Below are 20,036 nucleotides of genomic sequence, written 5' to 3' on the forward strand. Positions count from 1 at the left end.
AATGCAGCAGAGAAGGTACAAGACAAGTCGGTTACACTTTATTTGGATTGTCTACACTGTTATCCCTGAAATTGTTTTAATTCAAATGATTTAGGTACAATAAACATAAACTCCAACAGATTTGCTCAATAACAACATGTTTTTAGTTTGTTGTACGATTTGCATGATGTTGTTCATTCTATTCTGGTTGTTTAAATTGAATGTACTGAACAGAGCCTATTTTGGTCTGTTGTCAATGCGACGCAATACAAGGAAGACGCTGATTGGCTCTTTGAACTGACGTCAGGCATGGACGCAGCTGCGCGCATTTTTATCAACGTTTGCTGGTGAGTAGGACATGTCATTTTACATTTTGGTCTCAAACAGCTATAATACTATTAATCCCTAATAAATAAAATGTATAACAGTTAGCCAGTAAAACTAAATGTAAGTTTAGGCTGTGTCAATACATGTTACATAGTAACTGTTACATGTCAACGTTCGTCACCGATCAATTGCATCCGCCACTTTTTACAACGTTAATTCTTACGACATGCTCTCTGGGAAAGTGATAATCACATTTAAAATTGAATACTTATTCTTTTTTGGTCAATAATTCTCATCAAACAAACAACTGAACGCTTCAACAGCTGAGATATTCAAACGATATCTCGTTCGGTGGTGTTTGTGAATCTTGGCAGTTTAACTTGCCTTGTTAGAAATGCTCAACGTGGTTTTAACGTAAATACAGCGTAACTTTATTAGTTAGGTTTTATACGTTTTTGCATGTCTTTGTGAGTGAAGTATTAAACAAAACAGCTTCAATTGACAAACCCGCGAAAAAATACTAATCCATATCTGTCTTAAAGAAATGCAACCTCGTGCTCATCAGCGTGGTGTTAGCTAGTACATCAGTTACATGCTAAATAAATAGATGGCTAGATAGTACTTTGTTTCAAGAGACAATTTTGTCAATAACAGATCAAAAGATGTAAATTTGCCTTGTCAGCTAGTAAAAAGCACTCTAATGTGGATTTGTGTTTCTCTGCAGATTTCAAGAAGTTCAAAGCAAGCCTAGTAAAGATGATCTGGAAATGTAAGTATTGCATATATGCTTGTGACAAAAGGGGATACTTATTAAAACATTACAGACTTAAACATGGGAGCTATGCAAGAAGCCAGCCTTTTCCATGCTTATATCAGGAGTGTTTATGTACTTTTAAGTTTTTTTTAATAGCCTTAAAATACACTTATCTCGTTTTCATACAGCGACTGAAAAACAACAATCTGTGGGGAAATTTGAAGCTAAGTTTCGCTGTCAGCTTTGTGATTTTCTTGAACCCTGTAAGATTACAGAATATTTTGCCCACCATCGGCACAGACATCTCAAAGACCACCAAAAAGTTAAATGTCCATTTCAAGGCTGTAGCTTTGAAAGCAGGGTATATTCCACATTCAGTGCACACAAAAGTAAGCATCACCAAGATCAAAATGAGAAAATGTTTAAGCCAGAGCTAATAGTAAAAATAGAGAGTAATGAAAATGAAAATGATGACAGTTTAGTTGACACTCATGAGTGTGCTGTGCAGGAGATGCTTCCAGATTAATTGGGCCAAGATGATTTCAATGCAGAAGCAAACGAAACACTATCACAAGACTTAGGAGAACAATTGGAACATAATTTAGCAGCTCTTTAAAAAAAAAATGCAAACCCTCCTTCACATACCAGAGAACTCTGTTCAGGAAGTAATTCAACAGCTTTGCCATATAATCCAGTTGTCCCAGCCACTTTTGCACAAGCATGTGAAGGCTGTTTTTCAGAAACATTTTGGACATGTAGATGAGTCAGTTGTGAAAGAGGTAGTTGAGACTGTGGCAGAGAGTGACATATTGTCCAAATCATGGCTAGATAATTATTTGACAGTTGTTAAATCTTCACAGTTCCCTGATGTTAACACATGCTTTTTTTGTTTTACTATTTCAGGTGTATCAAGAATTCAGCCGGGTAGTTGGGAAGAACCTTAAACAAGAATTTTATGGCTCTCTTGATCGTCACTGTCCACAACTGATTCAGGTCAAAGAGAGGTCTCGCTGGGCAGATTTTGAGCGATCTTCTGCATCAAGCCAAGGTTTGTAAATTTAAGTTAATGCCATTGTTTAATTTTGAAAGCCAGATTACTTAAAAGGGATCGTTCACCTAAAAATTTAAATGTAATGTTTATCTGCTTACACCAAGGGCATCCAAGATGTAGGTGGATTTGTTTCTTCAGCAGAACACAAATGAAAATGTTTAACTCCAACCATTGCAATCTAAACATGCGCAGACAAATCCTTATTAAACACAGTGACTTGTGATGACACATTGATGTCTTAAGACACAGAAAGATCAGTTTGTGCGAGAAAGCGAACAGTATTTATATAATTTTTACCTCTAATACATCACTATGTCCAACAGTCTTAAGCGCGTGATCACTTCCATTGAGTGAGGTCAATGTACACAATATGGTATAGAGATACACGAGAGAGAGATGATCACGCGCTGAAGGCTGTTGGACATAGTGTGGTAAAAATTATATACTTTTCGGTTTATCCCACAAACCGATTGTTTTTTGTATTAAGACATCAACGTGCCATCATGAGCCGCTGTGTTTAAAAAGGATTTGTTTTTTTTTTACTCTCATAGATTCTGCTACCATTCACATGCATTATATGATTACATTATACAGACAGCAACAGTTGGAGTTAAATCTTAATTTGTGTTCTGCTGAAGAAACAAACACACCTACATCTTGGAGTCCTTTGGTGTAAGCAGATAGACATATAATTTTAATTTTTGGGTGAACTATCCCTTTAAGACTGTTCAGTAACGCAGACAAAATTATGATTAATGTAAATTGCCTTCCTTTTATGTTGACAAATTATATTTTCTTTTCAACCTCCACACCTCAGGCTACTGATATCGTTGACATGCGACGTGTTGCTATGAGAGGGCTTCCGGTACTCCTTGGCGATGACCCAACTGAGTTCTTCAAAGCAGGCTTTGTAAGTATTTTTAATGCAGTTTTACTTTTTGTAATATTTTTCTTGGTAAATGGACTGCATTTATATAGCGCTTTTATCCAAAGCGCTTTACATTTTTGCCTCACATTCACCCATTCATACACCGACGGCGATGTCAGCCATGTAAGGCGCCATCCAGCTCGTCGGGAGCAGCTGGGGTTAGGTGTCTTGCTCATGGACACCTCGACACTTGGTCAGGTGGAACCGGGGATCGAACCACCAACCTTTCGGTTTGTAGACAACCTACATGAACCACTGAGCCACTGCCGCCGCCGCACATTCTTGATGTGCATTTAAAACCCCACCAAAAAACAAAGTCATAGTTTAGTTAAATGATGAATGTAAGGATGAGGTTTTAGTTTTAAGTCATTAAGGATAAATTTAAATTCCTGTCATAACACTTATAAAACTCTAAAATACAATCCTGGTTAATCTCAAAATTTTACATAATTTTTAATGTAATCAGTAGTTAATGTCATCCAAAGATTTATACAAATGTAAACGAAAACACACATTTAATTTGTAAATATTACTGACCTTCTGGAAACATTTTTATTCATAATTCGCAAAAAAATATGCCTGCATACAACTAATAAAAACATTATCAATAAAATTAATATCTAGTGCTAACATGTGTCTTGGTAATGTTTATGTTCTTGTCCAGGCTTCTGATGATGGAGACTCGTACCAGCATGTGCCAGTTGGAATCCTCAGCTTAGAAAATGAAGATGTGGCTCTGCAACCCCTGTCCTTCTGCCTCCACCCATCCTCGGTGGGAATCATTTTGGAGGGGAATGTTGTAATGGACAATTTAGACAACATACCCCAGACCAGGTCTTCTTTTTGGTTTAACTTATGCCCTGCACCTAGACTACCCAAAGTGCATGGGCAACACCTTTTTTTCATTCAGCAAGTTTTGCTTGCTCTGGGCAAGAAGGAGTTGAAGGGCAAGATTCTGGCTGTTACAAATCAGCTTACCATGTAAAAGGGTAAAGAAAAACATACTGTACTTATTAAAATTTTGGGAAAGTTTTGAAATACTGTTGTAAAGATTTACAATTGGGTAATTGGTACTTCACCAATTTTACTTTTGTCACTCTTTGAAAACTGATTTTGATAAGTGAATTCCAATAAATTGTAAGTCCAAATAAATCATTGTTATCCTTTGTCCTTGTTTGATATCTTTATTAAATCATTGACCGTAAATAGCTATTTAAATTAAAGTTTTGGGTTCTGCAACATTCATCCATGATAAATGTTAGCATATACAGGTTGATTGAACTTAAAACATTTATGGAAACTCGTTGCCCTAAAAAAGTTGATTTTGTCTTGTTGAAAAAACAAAAAAATTCCAGTTTAATGTACGTAAAATTTCAATAGCACTGAATTAAAAATTATTAGTTCAATTAACTAAAAGTTTTTAATTAAATGCTGTTAAAATCTTAAGTACATTAAACTGGAAATGTTTTGTTTTTTCAACAAGACAAAATCAACTTTTTTAGGGCAACGAGTTTCCATAAATGTTTTAAGTTCAATCAACCTGTATAGGCTTGCAGTGTACTGTAGACATTCTATTATCTATTAGTAACTTGGAATTACATGTAAACCAACTCTCGTTAGAGTATTAATAGACTGTTACACCATATCTACAGGACACAACCATTGTCGCTTGTGCTGTGTGGCAACAGCTAAATTCTGCCTACACTAGACAAGACAAAGTGCCTATTGCAAAGCATTTGTCCTTCACGTCAGTTTACTATCGGAGATTTGTCACCCGCTTTGTGCCGCATCCAGTGTAGACAGAATGCCTATTTATAATAAGTTTTGCATTACATCATGCCAGTTGTTTGCATCCTTCTATCTCTAGAGACAATGGAGTCTGCACCTGAGTATTTATTTAATTTTGAGAGAGAGCAGTGTCAGCTGTGGTGGAATGAGCCAATGCGGGAGCTGCAGCTCCTGCCGCACTTGTTGCAAATGTGGCCCGTGGTGGGTACTATGGGGGAATCAGTGGTAGGCTGGGTTCTCTGCTGTTAGTGGCTCTTCCTTTCCTTGCGCTGGATCTTTTCTTCTCCTCAGCCTGCTTGACGTTATAACATTTGTATGCCAGCTAGAGCGTTTGGGAGTTGCTGTTTTGAGATCTGCTGGGTTAATGTTGCATGAATTCAGATCCTTCTAGCAGACATCCTTGTAGCGCAGTGCGGGCCGACCGGTTGGCCATGTACTGGTGGCAAGCTCGCTATAGAGGATGTCCTTTGGGATGTGGCCATCGTCCATCCTGCATACGTGTCCCAGCCAGTGCAGGCACCTCTGGGAGAGGGTGGTGAACAACATCACTCTTGGTGCGTCTATAGGGTCCAAGCCTCCATGCCGTATAGAAGGGTGCTCAGCACGCACGCTTGGTACACCTTCATCTTTGTGTTGAGGGTCAGCATGGGGTTGTCCCACACATGCTTCGCTAGGTAGGCCATGGCGGTTGTTGCCTTGCCTATCTTCACGTTAAGCTCAGCATCCAGGGATATGTTGCTGGAGATTGTAGAGCCGAGGTATGTGAACTTGTCCACCACCTCCAAGGGGAGATTGCCGATGGTAATTATGGGAGTGGTGCTGACATCCTGACCCATGATGTTGGTCTTCTTGAAGCTGATGGTGAGGCCAAACTCTGTGCATGCCTCCGCAAAGAGGTTAATGAGTCAATTAAGGACGGCTTCCGTGTGAGCAGGGAGGGCGGCGTCATCGGCAAAGAGCATCTCCTGGATGAGGACCTTGTGGACCTTGTTCTTTGCTCTGAGGCGGGCAAAGTTGAATAGGTTCCCGTTGCTCCATGTGTGAAGGAAAACGACATTTTCTTCTCACTGAATGCGTAGCCCAGGAGCAGGAAGAAGATATGCCGAAAAGTGTCGGGGACCAGGACACACACTTTTCACGCTGCTCTTAATTGGGAAGTGCTCCGATGGCGCTCTGACGTACTGAACAGTGCCAGACATCGGATCTTGTGGATGAGGGCGAAGAGGCCAGACTGACTGACCAAGTCAAACGCCTTGGTCAGGTCGATAAAGGTGAGTTAAAGAGGACGTCGCTGTTCGTGGCACTTTACCACCTCTGCCTGAGGGAGAACACTATGTTGATGGTTGATCACTTGGCCCGGAACCCACACTGTGGCTCATTGTTCTGATGTTCAAGCCTGTCGATTTTGTCTAAGCTTCACACTCCCAATGAAGCAAGCAAGTTGTGGGGAGGTAGTACCTTATTACCCCGGATGCTGCCCAGGTTGAGGCTTCCCAATGGAGTCAGAAGACTCCTCCCACCACCAATAGCAACCCCTAGTGCCCGGCTCTATGCTAAATGAGCCTGGGCTTTTCACTGGTGTCTGCTGCTCCCCGTGTTAAGTCTATGCTGAGACAGCGAAGTTGTAGTGACCTCTCCAACTGCAGGCCTGGGCGAATAGTTTAGAGATCCTAGAGTGCCCAGTGCCAGGATGCCCCTCTCGGCAAATAAATTGAAATGTAGTTGCAAAGTTACTTACAGTCAGTAGAACATCTGTTGGAGGAGCATCAAAATATGTGTTAGCAGATATCAAAGAGATAGTTCACCCAAAAATGAAACTTCTTCCAAGTTGTTCCAAACCTGTATAATTGCCTTAGAAGATATTTGGAAGAAATCAGGAAGTCAAATTAAAAACAAAAACAAATGGGGGTAACAAACATATTATAATAAATGATGACAGAATTTTCATTTTTAGGTTAAATATCCCTTTAAGCAGGCTAATCTACTAATACTCTAATGTGATGTAGTTGCTGGTCAAAAGTTGCAGCAAAGACATTTATATTTAATTTGAAAAAAAAAAAAAACTTTATTTGAGGGTTCAATTTTCACTATTATCTAGTTCTTATTAGCATGCATATAATATTGGCTGTTTACTTATAAAGCACATATCAATGTCTTATTCTGCATGATCTTATTCTACATCCCTTAAATGACTAGTTCACCCAAAAATGAAAATTCTGTCATCATTCACTTACCCTCAAATTGTTCCAAACCTATGATTTTCTTTCTTCCGCTGAACACAAAAGAAGATATTTTGAAGAATGTTTGTAACAAAGCAGATAGAGCAGCCACTGACTACCATAGTATTTTTTCCCCTACTATGGTAGTGAATGGCTGCTCTATCTGCTTGGTTACAAACAATTTTACAATATATTCAAACAATAAATTAATAAATAACTTGTAATATATACAAAGTTTTGTCATGAAATTCTAGATAGCACAGGCTGATAGATCCTTAACTCAATTTACTTGCAATCACAACATCCTCTACAGCTGATTGTTCCCGCTATATCAGTAGCCAATGAGCTCGCTTCTCAACATTTAAATACTTGACATTGTTTGCCATTAGCAGCAAACTTTCAGAAGCCTCTACATTCTCCAGCTCCTGTAAAGATCTGCTACGGGGTTATTTCCTATATGTTACATGTGCAGCATCAGCATGTCTGTGAATGTACTGGCAGTAGCTTACTCTGCTACAGCAGCAAAAATCAACAGCAGCAGAATAGCAGATCTATTCTGCTAATACCAAATACATTAACATTGCCATATCCATTACCATGCCAATCTCCCAAAGAGTTTCATGACAGAAATACACCGATCAGGCATAACATTATAACCACTGACAGGTGAAGTAAATAACACTGATTATCTCTTCATCACGACACCTATTTGTAGGTGGGATATTTTAGGCAGCAAGTGAACATCTTGTTGATGTGTTAGAGTATGCATCAACTCAGAGTTGATGTGTTAAAAGCAGGGAAAATAGGCAAGCGTTAGGATTGGAGGGAGTTTGACAAGGGCCAAATTGTGATGGCTAGACGACTGGGTCAGAGCATTTTCAAAACTGCAGCTCTTGTGGGATGTTCCCGGTCTATGTGTCTCTATCAAAAGTGCTCCAAGGAAGGAACAGTGTGAACTGGTGACAGGGTCATGGGCAACAAAGTTTCACTGATGCACGTGGGGAGTGAAGGCTGGCTCATGTGGTGCGATCAAACAGACGAGCTGCTGTAGTTAATGCTGGTTCTGATAGAAAGGTGTCAGAATGCACAGTGCATCGCAGTTTGTTGCGTATGGGGCTGCATAGCTGCAGGCCAGTCAAGGTGCCCATGCTGACCCATGTCCACTGCTAAAAGCGCAAACAGTGGATGGTCAGGTGCGTCACTTACCTGGGGAACACATGACACAAGGATGCACGTTGGAAAGAAGGCAAGCCGGCGGAGGCAGTGTGATGCTTTGGCCAATGTTCTGCTGGGAAATCTTTGGTCCTGCCATCCATGTAGAGGTTGCTTTAAAACATACCACCTACCTAAGCATTGTTGTACCATGTACACCCTTTTATTGAAACAGTATTCCCTGGTGGCTTATCCTCTTTCAGCAGGATAATGCACCCTGTCACTAAAATTGTTCAGGAATGGTTTGAGGAGCCCAACAAGTTTGAGGTGTTTTCTTGACCCCCAAATTCCCCAGATCCCAGTTCAAACGAGCATCTGTGGGATATGCTGAACAAACAAGTCCGATCCATGGACTCCTCGCACACCTTCAGGGGTCTAGTGGAGTCCATGCCTTGATGGGTCAGGTTTGTTTTGGGACCTATACAATATTAGGTAGGTGTGCATAATGTTATGTCTGATCTGTGTGTATTCAGCTATATATATATATATATATATATATATATATATAAACACACTGATGTAAATAGTGTTACATTTGATTTCGAGGTGAGTCTAAAAGCAACTTCTAGTCTACTCTAATTTTTTTCTCTCTCTCTCTCTTCAGAATTTTTCCCTAATCTCCATCTCAGGTAATAGCTTCCTCATTCCCCTCCCCTCTTCCTCCCCCGCCAGTTTCTCCATCATCTCAGTCTTGGTATCAATCTGGCGCCCTTGCTCGGCATCCACACTCCCCTCATCATCTCAGAGAACACAGCAGACATCTTTTTTGGGCTGTGGCAAAACAAATGAGCCGAGAAAGTTTGACCTTTAGCAGTGCACATCCTGAACATGATATGTGAGTGTCAGAGAGAGAGAGGCAAGAAATAGAGAGACTGCGAGTAAAACGAGGGAGGTGTTGGAGGAAGAAATTGAGAAAGAGATGCAGGGAGAGAAAGTCAAGGGGAGGAAATAAACAGAGACATAGAAACAGAGAGATAGAGTGAGGATATCTCAAGTCCTTGTTTGTCCGGTGAGCCAAGGATATCTGTATTGATCCAGCAGGGTGTCAATCACAGCACTCAAAAGACTATTTATGTACAGAGACCTTTACTTTTGAAATAACAGCAGAGCTACGGCGATGAGGGCGAACAGATAATCCAGCTGCATAAAATAACATCTTTAAAAGTTAGCATGTGACCTCGGCTGCTTTCTCTTATATTGTCCTCCAGAGCACACAATGCTGCTCAGGCCTGCAAACGTTTGCCCCACATCACAAGTCCTCAAACATGAAACACATCGCTGTAATGCTTCCTATTGCTAAATTGTTCTTGTTTTACATTTGATGTCGATTGAATTACACCATACAAAGAAATATAGAGGCAAGTTTGCTGCAAAATATTTGGTTAAACTTTGCACCTACTTGTCAACTAAATCATTCGGGTATTAGTTGAATCCTAATAGATATTTTAGGAGTGCAATTAGGGCTAGTAGAATAAGGGGTTATGGGCATCAAAAATGTGTTAGGAGATATATATATACACACACACACACACACACACACACACACACACACACACACACACACACACACACACACTGTAATTTTTGAAATAGAAATATGTTGAAATAGTATAAATGTCACTTTTGATCAATTTAATGCAGTTTTGCGGAAAATGAATTACTTTAATTAAAAACCAAATCAGTAAATGTATAGGTGCATTACACACTACTATCTATTTTTAATTGTAAGGTGACCATATTTTGATCACCGAAAACAACTTGGCTTGGCAATGAGATACTTAAATGATACTCGAAGTTTACTCAAACATTCTTTCATTTAAAGTATGCCACCTCTGTATAGATAGAAAAATGTTATATTAGACCCAGGGCAGGACTTGAAAACAGGACATGCCCAGGGAAAACGGGACCCCTTTGGTCACCCTATTTAATGGTCTTAAAGGGGTACTTCAGCGCTGGGAAGATGAATCTGTATTTAAACTGGGTCGTCAATGTAGTAGAAATGTGAAATTATTTTTGAATTTGGTGCTTTCTAGACTTAGAAAATACAGAAAATGTATTTTTGTCTCATGGGGATGAAATACCACAATTCACAGAATGCTTCACTGCCCTGTGAGGCCATTCCCAAAGCCACTAACTGGATTACTGTGACTGAGTTGAGAAGACACTACAATTAAAAACTGAACGTGTCTGTTCAATATAATGAGTGAGTCACCGCGCGAGTATCACAGCACTGAGCACTAACTGCAGAAGTCAGATAAATGAGCTCTCATGATTGTAGTCACGACTACACTGGCGGCATACATTCACAACGTAAGTTCAGTCTGGCGCGGTTTAGTTCATGCCTTTGCAAGCTTAACTTTCATAGAAATTAATTTAAGAGGTTAAAAGACTTACATTGCTCACCATAGCTCCGTTTAAATGAGTGCCTGTAGCTGCGAGCTGAGCTCTGAGTGTGATCTCCATCATCCATGCGCGGCTTCAAAACATGCCGACATGGCTCCCTCTGCTGGCTGTAGTCTTTAGCCAAACATTCCTCCTATGATGCAAATATCGTCAATATGCATCATAGGTGGAATTTTTCCAGAAATAAAATTCATAAATCTCTTGTCTTAGGGGGATATGAGGGGGGAAAGCACAATCATTTGAATTTACTTCTGGGTTTCTACTGATACAAAGCCATATGTCAATCGCTGAAGTAACCCTTTAACTTGTTTATTTAATCGTATTTTATTACTGACTGTTTACTTGCCTGATCTTTATATTTGGTAGGCTAGTAGTTTTTGATGTAGTATAAAACTTGAAATTCAGAATTGTCAAACATCATAACAGCCTTATGTATTAACATAATAATACTTTATGCCTCAAAGGATACTGGTTATAGCTATTTTTTTATTATGTTTTTATTAGTACAAAACATAGAGCAAAATGAAGTCCTTGTGACTGTAACCATGACAACGTCCAAGCACTACCTTGACTGCACAAACAATTGTGCTCAAAGTTATTGCATTTGGGGCCTTTACCACATTTAGGACCAAAAGCTATTACACACAGGACCTTTATCACATTTAGCTTGTTCAGTGTTCTAGACATGGTTATAGCCTTGTCTAACATCACAACTTCACGGCTCTGAACCCAACCATACTGTCTGGCCTTAAATCTACAGCTCTCGCTGATAGTAAATAGGTCATTCAGATGTTGTGTTGACAAATGCCTTGTTGATAACTCCCATCCAGCTGTGATGCCACCCAGGCCTCTCTTATCTAATGGGACCATCTGTCTTGTGTCGATGATGTCACTTCCTGGAGTCTGGCTGAGGCAGGAGAGAGTTGATAGATAGTTGGCTTGATAGAGACAGACAGAAAGAGATAGGGAGAGACTGGGAAAGGGATGAGCAGATTATACGTCTCGCACATAAACCTCAAATCTCACCATATAGCGCCCTGTTTCAGCCTAAACATTTGCAATAAGAAAATAGTGCGTTTTTTAAAAAGAAGCATTTGGAAAAAAGCTTGTTGTTGTGGCCCAACAGAGCAATTCTAAGCCATCAAATAACCATAGAGTCACAAAGTCTCTTTTCAAAGACCCTCGTTGGAAACTAAAGACAACACAGCTGAGTGAAAGAATTCTCGCTGCAGTCATTTTTCTGATGTATTCTTACTCCACAGGCACCGTGATAAGTGTACCATTCGCTCTTATTTTTCCAAAGGCGAAATGCTCGACTTGTCAGACTTCAATTGGTTTGAATTCTATTTATCAAGCTCAGCCGTTGACCAAATGACACGCCTACAATTTAAGGGAGTTTGAAAGGAATGGAAATGTCTTTTCTCCATCATAGGCATGAATTACAGACACTTTGAGAGCTATAGCCGAAGGTCAAAGAGGCACATCTGTACAGCACTATGTCTGAGAGGCTTTCTGTGAATTGGTAAGTACAATGATCCATGCCTTCAGTCTTTTAGTACAGCTGCGTGTTGGCATGTGGGTTGGGACGTATATATATCAAGAGAGAGGGTGTAAATGTAGACAGAAAAGCTGTATCCATTGAGATAATTTAAAATGGAACAATTAGACTTATTGTGACAGGGTGTGAGACATGCACATGGAAGTCAGTGTCATGTGTGCTGCTTGTAATGAACATAGCATCTCATACATAATAAGCATTCAGTAATAAGCATTAATTATGAAATTGCTGAAAAGAGCAGCACTACTTGTCACCAGCAGATGTTGTGTTTTGAAAACGCTTTCTCAAAATGCTTTCTTAAATGAAACATTTTTAAATGAAAATTGTCACCATTTACTCAAACCTGTGTGACTTGCTTTCTTCTGATGGAACATAAAAACCCCATCATATTTTAGAAACAACAAAAAGTCTTCTATATATATATATATATATATATATATATATATATATATATATATATATATATATATATATATATATATATAAATTAATGTGGGGAAAAATAAATACTCTCAACCCCAAGTGTGGATTTACACAAATTAAGACAGTCAAAAAGCATTAGGTCGTGCTCCGCTCGCCCCTATATTTAAAAACATTTAAAGACATTATGTGTATTATGTGTAGTGAGTTGGCACGTGTGATTTATGTTTAATGCTTCAGAACATAAAGGTATAGTTCACCTAAAAATGAAAATGTGATATTTATCTGCTTACCCCCAGGGCATCCAAGATGTAGATGTGTTTATTTCTACAGGAGAACACAAATTAAGATTTTTAACTCCAACCACTGCTCGTATAATGGATGTCAATGGGGTCTAAACTACTTGTTGGATGCCCTCGGGGTAAGCAGATAAACATCAAATTTTCATTTTTGGGTGAACTATCCCTTTAAGGGAACATCGATGAGTATCGACACTCCTGGTTTTCATGGTGCATTGTGGGTGCATTGTAGGAAGCAAAGGTTTTGGTGCACTGGAAGGATATTGCAATTGAGACAGCCCTTAAAATGGCCGACTCCCTGCTCAGTGCCCATGATTACTGAACAAGGGAGCTGATTGAGATGCACCCTCAGTTCCTGGAGGCCGTCCTGCAGAATTTAGAGCTCCAACCCAAATTAAACACACCTGAACCAGCTAAAAAAATAGGTGAGTTTATTCAGGAGATAAAAATGGTAGGACATTTGCCCTCGGGGGCTGGATTTGTGGATCCCAAAAGCATTAAACAGAGTAACACTCATTAACACCAAGCAAGAACCAAACTAACAAGGGCCGCATTTCCCAAAAGCATTGTTAGCATAAGTATATAATATAAACTATTGGCACCAACTGTCTCTACAATCTGTTTAGGTGTTTCGGGGAAACAGTAGTTTTTGGGAAACAAAGTCAAGCACAATATCAGCAATGGTCTAGCATTAAAGGCTTAGTTCACCATTATTTATTCACCCTCATGTCATTCCAAAGCCATAAGACCTTCCTTCCTCTTCGGAACACAAATTAAGATATTTTTGATGAAATCCGAGAGCTCTCTGACCCATCCATAGACTGCAAAGTTAGTTCAATCCTTGTGAACAGTGGTTCAAACTTAATGTTATGAAGCGACGAGAATACCTTTTGTGCGCACAAACAAACTAAAATTACTACTTCATTCAACTATCTCTTCCCCTCTGTGTCAGTCTTCTACGCAAGTTCCGCAAGCACCACAACGCATGCATGAGATCATAAGATCATGTGATCGAGCTCAGCTAATAGTGAGCCAGTGTTTTGCTGTAATACTAGGAAGCACTGTATATTGTGAATAGCCCAACAAAGTGAATAGCATAAGAGTTACAAGGAAGAGACGAGACCGTTGAATAAAGTCATTATATTTGTTTGTTTTTTAACAAAAACTATTCTCGTCACTTCATAACTTTAGTTTACGAATCGCATATTTTTACGAAATTTTAAAGGGATCCCTGGTGTTAAGACTTGTATGGCTTAATATAACATAAATGATGTCTCTTACTGAAATATGTAGTAGAAAACCCATGAAAGATCTACGTTATTTAAAAAAATCTATTTTATATTTGGACCATGGGCGGCGCCATTTTGTTTGCACTCTAGGTTGATGACGTAGAATGGTTGCATTCTACGCAATTTCAAAGCAATTAGTTGTTTTTGTTTTTTTACTCCGAAACAATTTTCGAGTTGCGTTGTAAAGGCTCTAAACAATCAATTCCTTTATTCCAATTACGTTATATAGCCGTTAGATTTATAAAGTACATTTTTTTTCTTTTCTTTTTTTTACAAGAAATCCAGCAGGTCATAAAGAACTTTGTTTTTCCACCTCCAAGAAATAAGGAAGGGCGAGCGCCATTATGTCTTATTATTTAGCTAAATGCCAGGTAGGCTATTATGTTTTCCTTGCTTTACCTGAGGAAAAAAAGCCTCATGATGACTTTGAAACAGAGTAGAATTATAAATTATATTCAAATAATATGCATCTATGGTGAAATTACTACATTTTTGCATCACTATGTTTATTTTAATGCAAACACTGCACTGCTTTATACGCACCGCTCCTGGACCGGCGTCCGCCCATTAACATGGTTACGGAAAATAATACGCACCGCAAACACACTGCAAACAGATTGTGAGTGAAATGGCCGTCACTTGCAGCAGCGCTCGGGTCTGCAATTAAGGCTCTGAAAGCTGCCACAGTTCACACCAATGCAACGAGATGGTGCGGTGATCGGGTTGATCATACCACAATGACTCTCTTCTGTCCAACTTCAGACTTTTCGGCTCTTTTTGGTAGCTGGATATATATAATTTCTTGCGTCTAAATATGAATGAGGATCTGGTTATTGATAAATCGAATTGTTATTGCTGTTCTTATTATCATTTAAGGGGGGCTTAGGAACATTTTGGGGTAGCTTCAGCCCCCCTTAAATGATAATAAGAACAGCAACAACAATTCGATTCCACCTCCCCCTAAAATAGGCCTAACGACGTCCCTGCCGTTAACAATCTCTTTACTATACCTTTCTGGACCTTGAAATGTGCAGTGAGGTTGCAGTCTAAGGATGGGACAGAGAGCTCTTGGATTTCATCAGAAATATCTTAATCTGTGTTCCGAAGATGAATTAAGGCCTTAAATGTTTGAAATGATATGAGGGCGAGTAATTATTGACACTATTTTTGGGTGAACTAACCCTTTAATACTAGACCATTTAACCATGGTCTAGCTAGCATTTACCAGCACAAACCAGCTTGGACCAGCATAGAATAAAGGCACTGTGACTGGACATGAAGACAGAGGATGCTGGGAAACTCACCCATGCCCTCCACCACACACAGACACAAGGGGTTGGGTTTTCATGTTCTTAATTTCTATATTTTCAAAAAAAACATCATATAATACAAATGTCCCCATAAGGATAATGATTTTGGATATTGCCATGTTTGTAATTGTAATGTTGGGAATATCTGAACCACACACACACACACACACACACACACACACACACACACACACACACACACACACACACACACACACACACACACACACACACACACACACACACACACACACACACACACACACACACACACACACACACACACTTGTGTGACTCACTCTGGGCTAATCAGAGTTTTAACTCTCTCTCCAACTGCCAGCTGCTCCAATCTGCTCTGCAGCCTGCCGATTATAAAATTGTAAAAATGTGAAACATACACTCACATTAACAAAATGTCACGAGGAGCTTGAAAAGGAGATAAAATAAATAAATAAAGCACGTTTCTCCAAAGTCGGGGGGAAAAACCCTTTGTCTGCTGACATTTCCTTCTCAGGAAGCAAATTGAAATGGAAGAATTTTAATTTTGTGTGATTCAAATAAGCGTGAATCTGAATTGTAATTAATACACACTGCTGTGCTCCCCACGGGCTGCAGCTCTGACACTGGCTTAGCAAGCAGGGGATGAAATTCCATTTGGAACTGTAAAGATTATTGTTATGAGAGCCCAACACTCTTTTATTTCCATCTCCTCTCCTTCCTTTTCTCTATTTCCCCTCCATTTCTGTCTCCTCCTCATTTCCTGTTATTCATAGACACTTAAGATCTCTGTAGACGACTCATGACCCACATACACAGGACTTCACTTTAAATCATAGAAACAAAAGAGTATAAATACTATGTGCCGTTATTAGTAAGAAAAGTCCAGGTAGATGCGAGAAAGACTGCAAAGTCTGTAGGGATTGCTAAGATACAGTGGCCCCGAAAAACATTTGGCCACTGTAGACACATTTGAAAATGCATGAGCGTCATTGCATTTGTTATAGAACATCAAACCAAGTGGCATTTAAAGACATTAGCATAAACACTCTTTTACAGCAAAACATTTCACAAAAAGAGGTTTGTTAGGGTTGAAATAATCAAATAATTGATTTTTTCCAGAAAGGAACAGAAAATTATTGTAACACTTTATTGTTGTCAAATGTTAATTGAACAAGTTTATAGTTGGTGTGTGTGTGTGTGTGTGTGTGTGTGTGTGTGTGTGTGTGTGTGTGTGTGTGTGTGTGTGTGTGTGTGTGTGTGTACTGTGCGAACTTGAGAACTGATTTTATACATCCATAAAAAAAATTGCCTTGGTACCAGTTGGTTAAAAGTCAATGCTGTGCAGCATTTTCTTGCAAATGCAACTTGGTTTGATATATTTTGTTTTCTAATACAATGACATGCAGACAATGACATAAGGCCACTGCAAAACACACACACACACACACATACACACACACACACACACACACACACACACACACACACACACACACACACACACACACACACACACACACACACACACACACTAAATAAAGAAAGAAAGAAAGAAAGGAATATGGAGGTTCTTAAACTTCACAGCTCTCATTAAATCCCATGGGCTTGATTTTGTCAACCTCTCACTTTCTTGAAAACAGATAAGTACACACCAAACGGCAACTTGTGAGATCACATGTTTGCTGATGTGTTCCAGTAATATATAATTCTAGTATCTTCCCTTGGATTAAATCACGCTTGCTGCAGTAAAAGGAATAGTACACCAACAAATAAATAAATACAGTACGCATTTACCAAAAGATTCAGAACAGATACCATTTTTACTAGTAGGTGCAGGACCACCTTCTGACTTAATGCCTAAACATTATGGGAAGCACACTAATCAGACCTGGGGCCCATGAAGTCGGTTTAGCTGGATAGCCAGATATGTTTAAGCTGTGCCAATCCTCGGTTTTAGGTATCATTAAAGTGGTTTGGCTTTTAGCAGTATTCGTCACAGTTATAACTTACACTCCTTGGCTAACCTGGTTATGTCCTGGATATGAGATCTCAAACTGAAATTGGACCAATCAGCTGTCAGTAAAGTGTCTGATGCAGTGAAGTCACTCCCCCTGTTTCTACTCCATATTAAAGGTCTTTTAATAAAGATTAATAAGGTCGAAAAAAGCTTGAGTTGACAGAGAAAGCTGATGATCAGCATCATGGGACCAACAAAGCCTGAATAGACTGGTTTGGTTGTCAACTCGAAACTAATCCTGTAACCCTGCATTTGTTAAACTACTCTAATCATGGTACAGGCCCCAGGTGCTGCGTTTTACCAAAATCATCATAAGCCTCAGTTGATTATATAACAATTGCTCTCTGTTTTCCGTCGTCGCCGGTCATGTTCATGTGAAAATTGTGTGAGCTTATTTTGTTCATTTGATAGAAAGATATAAAAAAAAATCCATACATTTCCATACATAGACCCTCCCTTCGAAGAAATCACAGAAGTGGTTGAAAATGGACAAAAGAGACACCTGGGGCAAGATATACTAAACAGGCTAAATTAGCAAGAGAGAACAATTCCCAAAAAGCACAGATGGAGGTAGGCCTATCATGATAACAAATTTTGCTGGACGATAAATTGGCCTAGAAATTATCGCGTTAAACGATAATATTGTCGTTCTGAGACCATTTTAATCTAAAATAATGATAATGGTATAATAATGCAGGTACACCTTTTCAAATGTATATAATAAAATATATATCATTATTTTATTTCTAAAGACTATTTAACACTGAAAACGGAAAACATTTTAAATATCGGCAATAAATTAACAAAACAACCCAAAACAATAAAAAGCAATGGACTCAGTCTGTTTACAAAAAATGCACTTGAATAAATACCAACAAAAAAAAAAAAAAAGGATGAAAACTGCAGTGGATGATTGTGTTTTAGGTGCATATTAGGGGTGGCACAGTTCACAAAATCCACGCTTCGGTTCATATCACGGTTTTCGGGTCATGGTTTTCGGTTCTATACGGCTCTTGTGGTTGTTTTTTCTTTTAATCGCTAACACTCGAGAAATGTAATTCAGCACATGATATATACCTTCATTGTCTACAATTTAGTATACAATATTTTTTTTAAAATTATATCATGTAATCATGCAAAAACTGAACATGACCTGACCATCTCTGAGGAAAGCTAGGTGAGATTTTGAAACAGTAAGAGAGAAGACTGATGCTTTTCATTTATTTGGGGAAAAATATGTCAAGGTGAATCTGGCTGAGCATGACGTCTCATCACGCCGGCACCTGGTCTGCGCGTCGAGTATGAACACCTCCCCAAACGGACGAGGCGCTCGCACAGTCAGCAAGAGAGACGAGGAAAACCAACAAGCATTCAAATGGAAATTATCGCAGCCCGGAAAAATGATCGCGCTAATTTTTTTAGCGCTTAGACGGGGGTTGAAAATTCAGTGTGTGATCTACTTATGACGTGCAAATTAAAGAACAGCTACCCGAATCATTTCCATGTTGACCAACGCAATCTCCCAGTTAGCATCCGGTTTAAGATGTGCTTTTTTTGGGCTGTAAATAATGCCGCAAACACCAGAAAATTGATGAATGCACACCTTAGTAAACCACCATTTAAATGATCTCCTCCTATACATTTTGCATCTGAAATGGAAATTCCTAAAAATGCATATGCAATAAGGTCAGCAGCAAAAATAACTGTGCCTTTTCAGCGTTATTTGTTTTTCTGAGTATCTTTAGTAAATCCTGACAGTAGACTTTTAACGGCAAAAGTGCGTTTGTGCTGTCGGAGGCTGTTATTAAATCTGGCCCCTGGTGTAAATGGGATCCGACCGTCCGCATCTTAATACCAGGTGTAAACGGGGCCTGGAAAACACAAGGAAACCACATACACCAGCCCTGAAATCACAATGCTAATGCCTTCCTGTAATAGCTGGATTCAAGGATGTAATCACAACTGGGGGAATCAAATGTAATAATTTTGCAATGAACCACAGAAAAAGCCTTATCAGTGAAGCACTGATCTGAATATTGGAGGAGACATGTCCTTCTCAATGTCTATTGGGGTTAAGACTCTAACTTCTTTTCGATTCAATCATGCTTACTTCAGTTACATTTGGATGCCATCATTCTGTTTTGGATGCTGCTTTGTTGTCCCAGTAACCTTGTATCTGAGTTGTAATGAGACTGTGATGTAAACTCATCTCTTGGCAGTGCCACATGGGCCATTGGTGAACATTTATCACTCTCTGGCCCGCTCTGTCCAATCCTGCCACCGGCCCAGATTGTGCCTAAAGATAGCCGGAGTGTCCGGAACCCCAGAGATCGCCTCTCTCTCTCATCCTATCTCTGCTTTTCACACACTCCCACAGACACACACTCAGTGAGAGGTAGATAGGCCAGGCTGGCAGGCAGTATGTGGTGCCAGAGAGCTGGACCGAACCATCATCTGGCCACAGCCGAGCAGCCACGGCTAC

General features: G+C 39.4%; 1 long non-coding RNA gene across 1 annotated transcript; it reads left to right on the forward strand.

Moving 5' to 3' along the window:
• The first annotated feature begins 1,969 nt into the window (after positions 1 to 1,969).
• Positions 1,970 to 3,937, forward strand: LOC137093446 (uncharacterized). Its single transcript, XR_010908457.1, has 3 exons — positions 1,970 to 2,108; positions 2,929 to 3,021; positions 3,704 to 3,937. It is a non-coding gene; the product is annotated as an uncharacterized lncRNA (long non-coding RNA).
• Positions 3,938 to 20,036: the final 16,099 nt, after the last annotated feature.

The sequence above is a fragment of the Pseudorasbora parva genome, chromosome 12 (genome assembly GCF_024679245.1).
Source record: "Pseudorasbora parva isolate DD20220531a chromosome 12, ASM2467924v1, whole genome shotgun sequence".
NCBI classification, from domain to species: domain Eukaryota; kingdom Metazoa; phylum Chordata; class Actinopteri; order Cypriniformes; family Gobionidae; genus Pseudorasbora; species Pseudorasbora parva.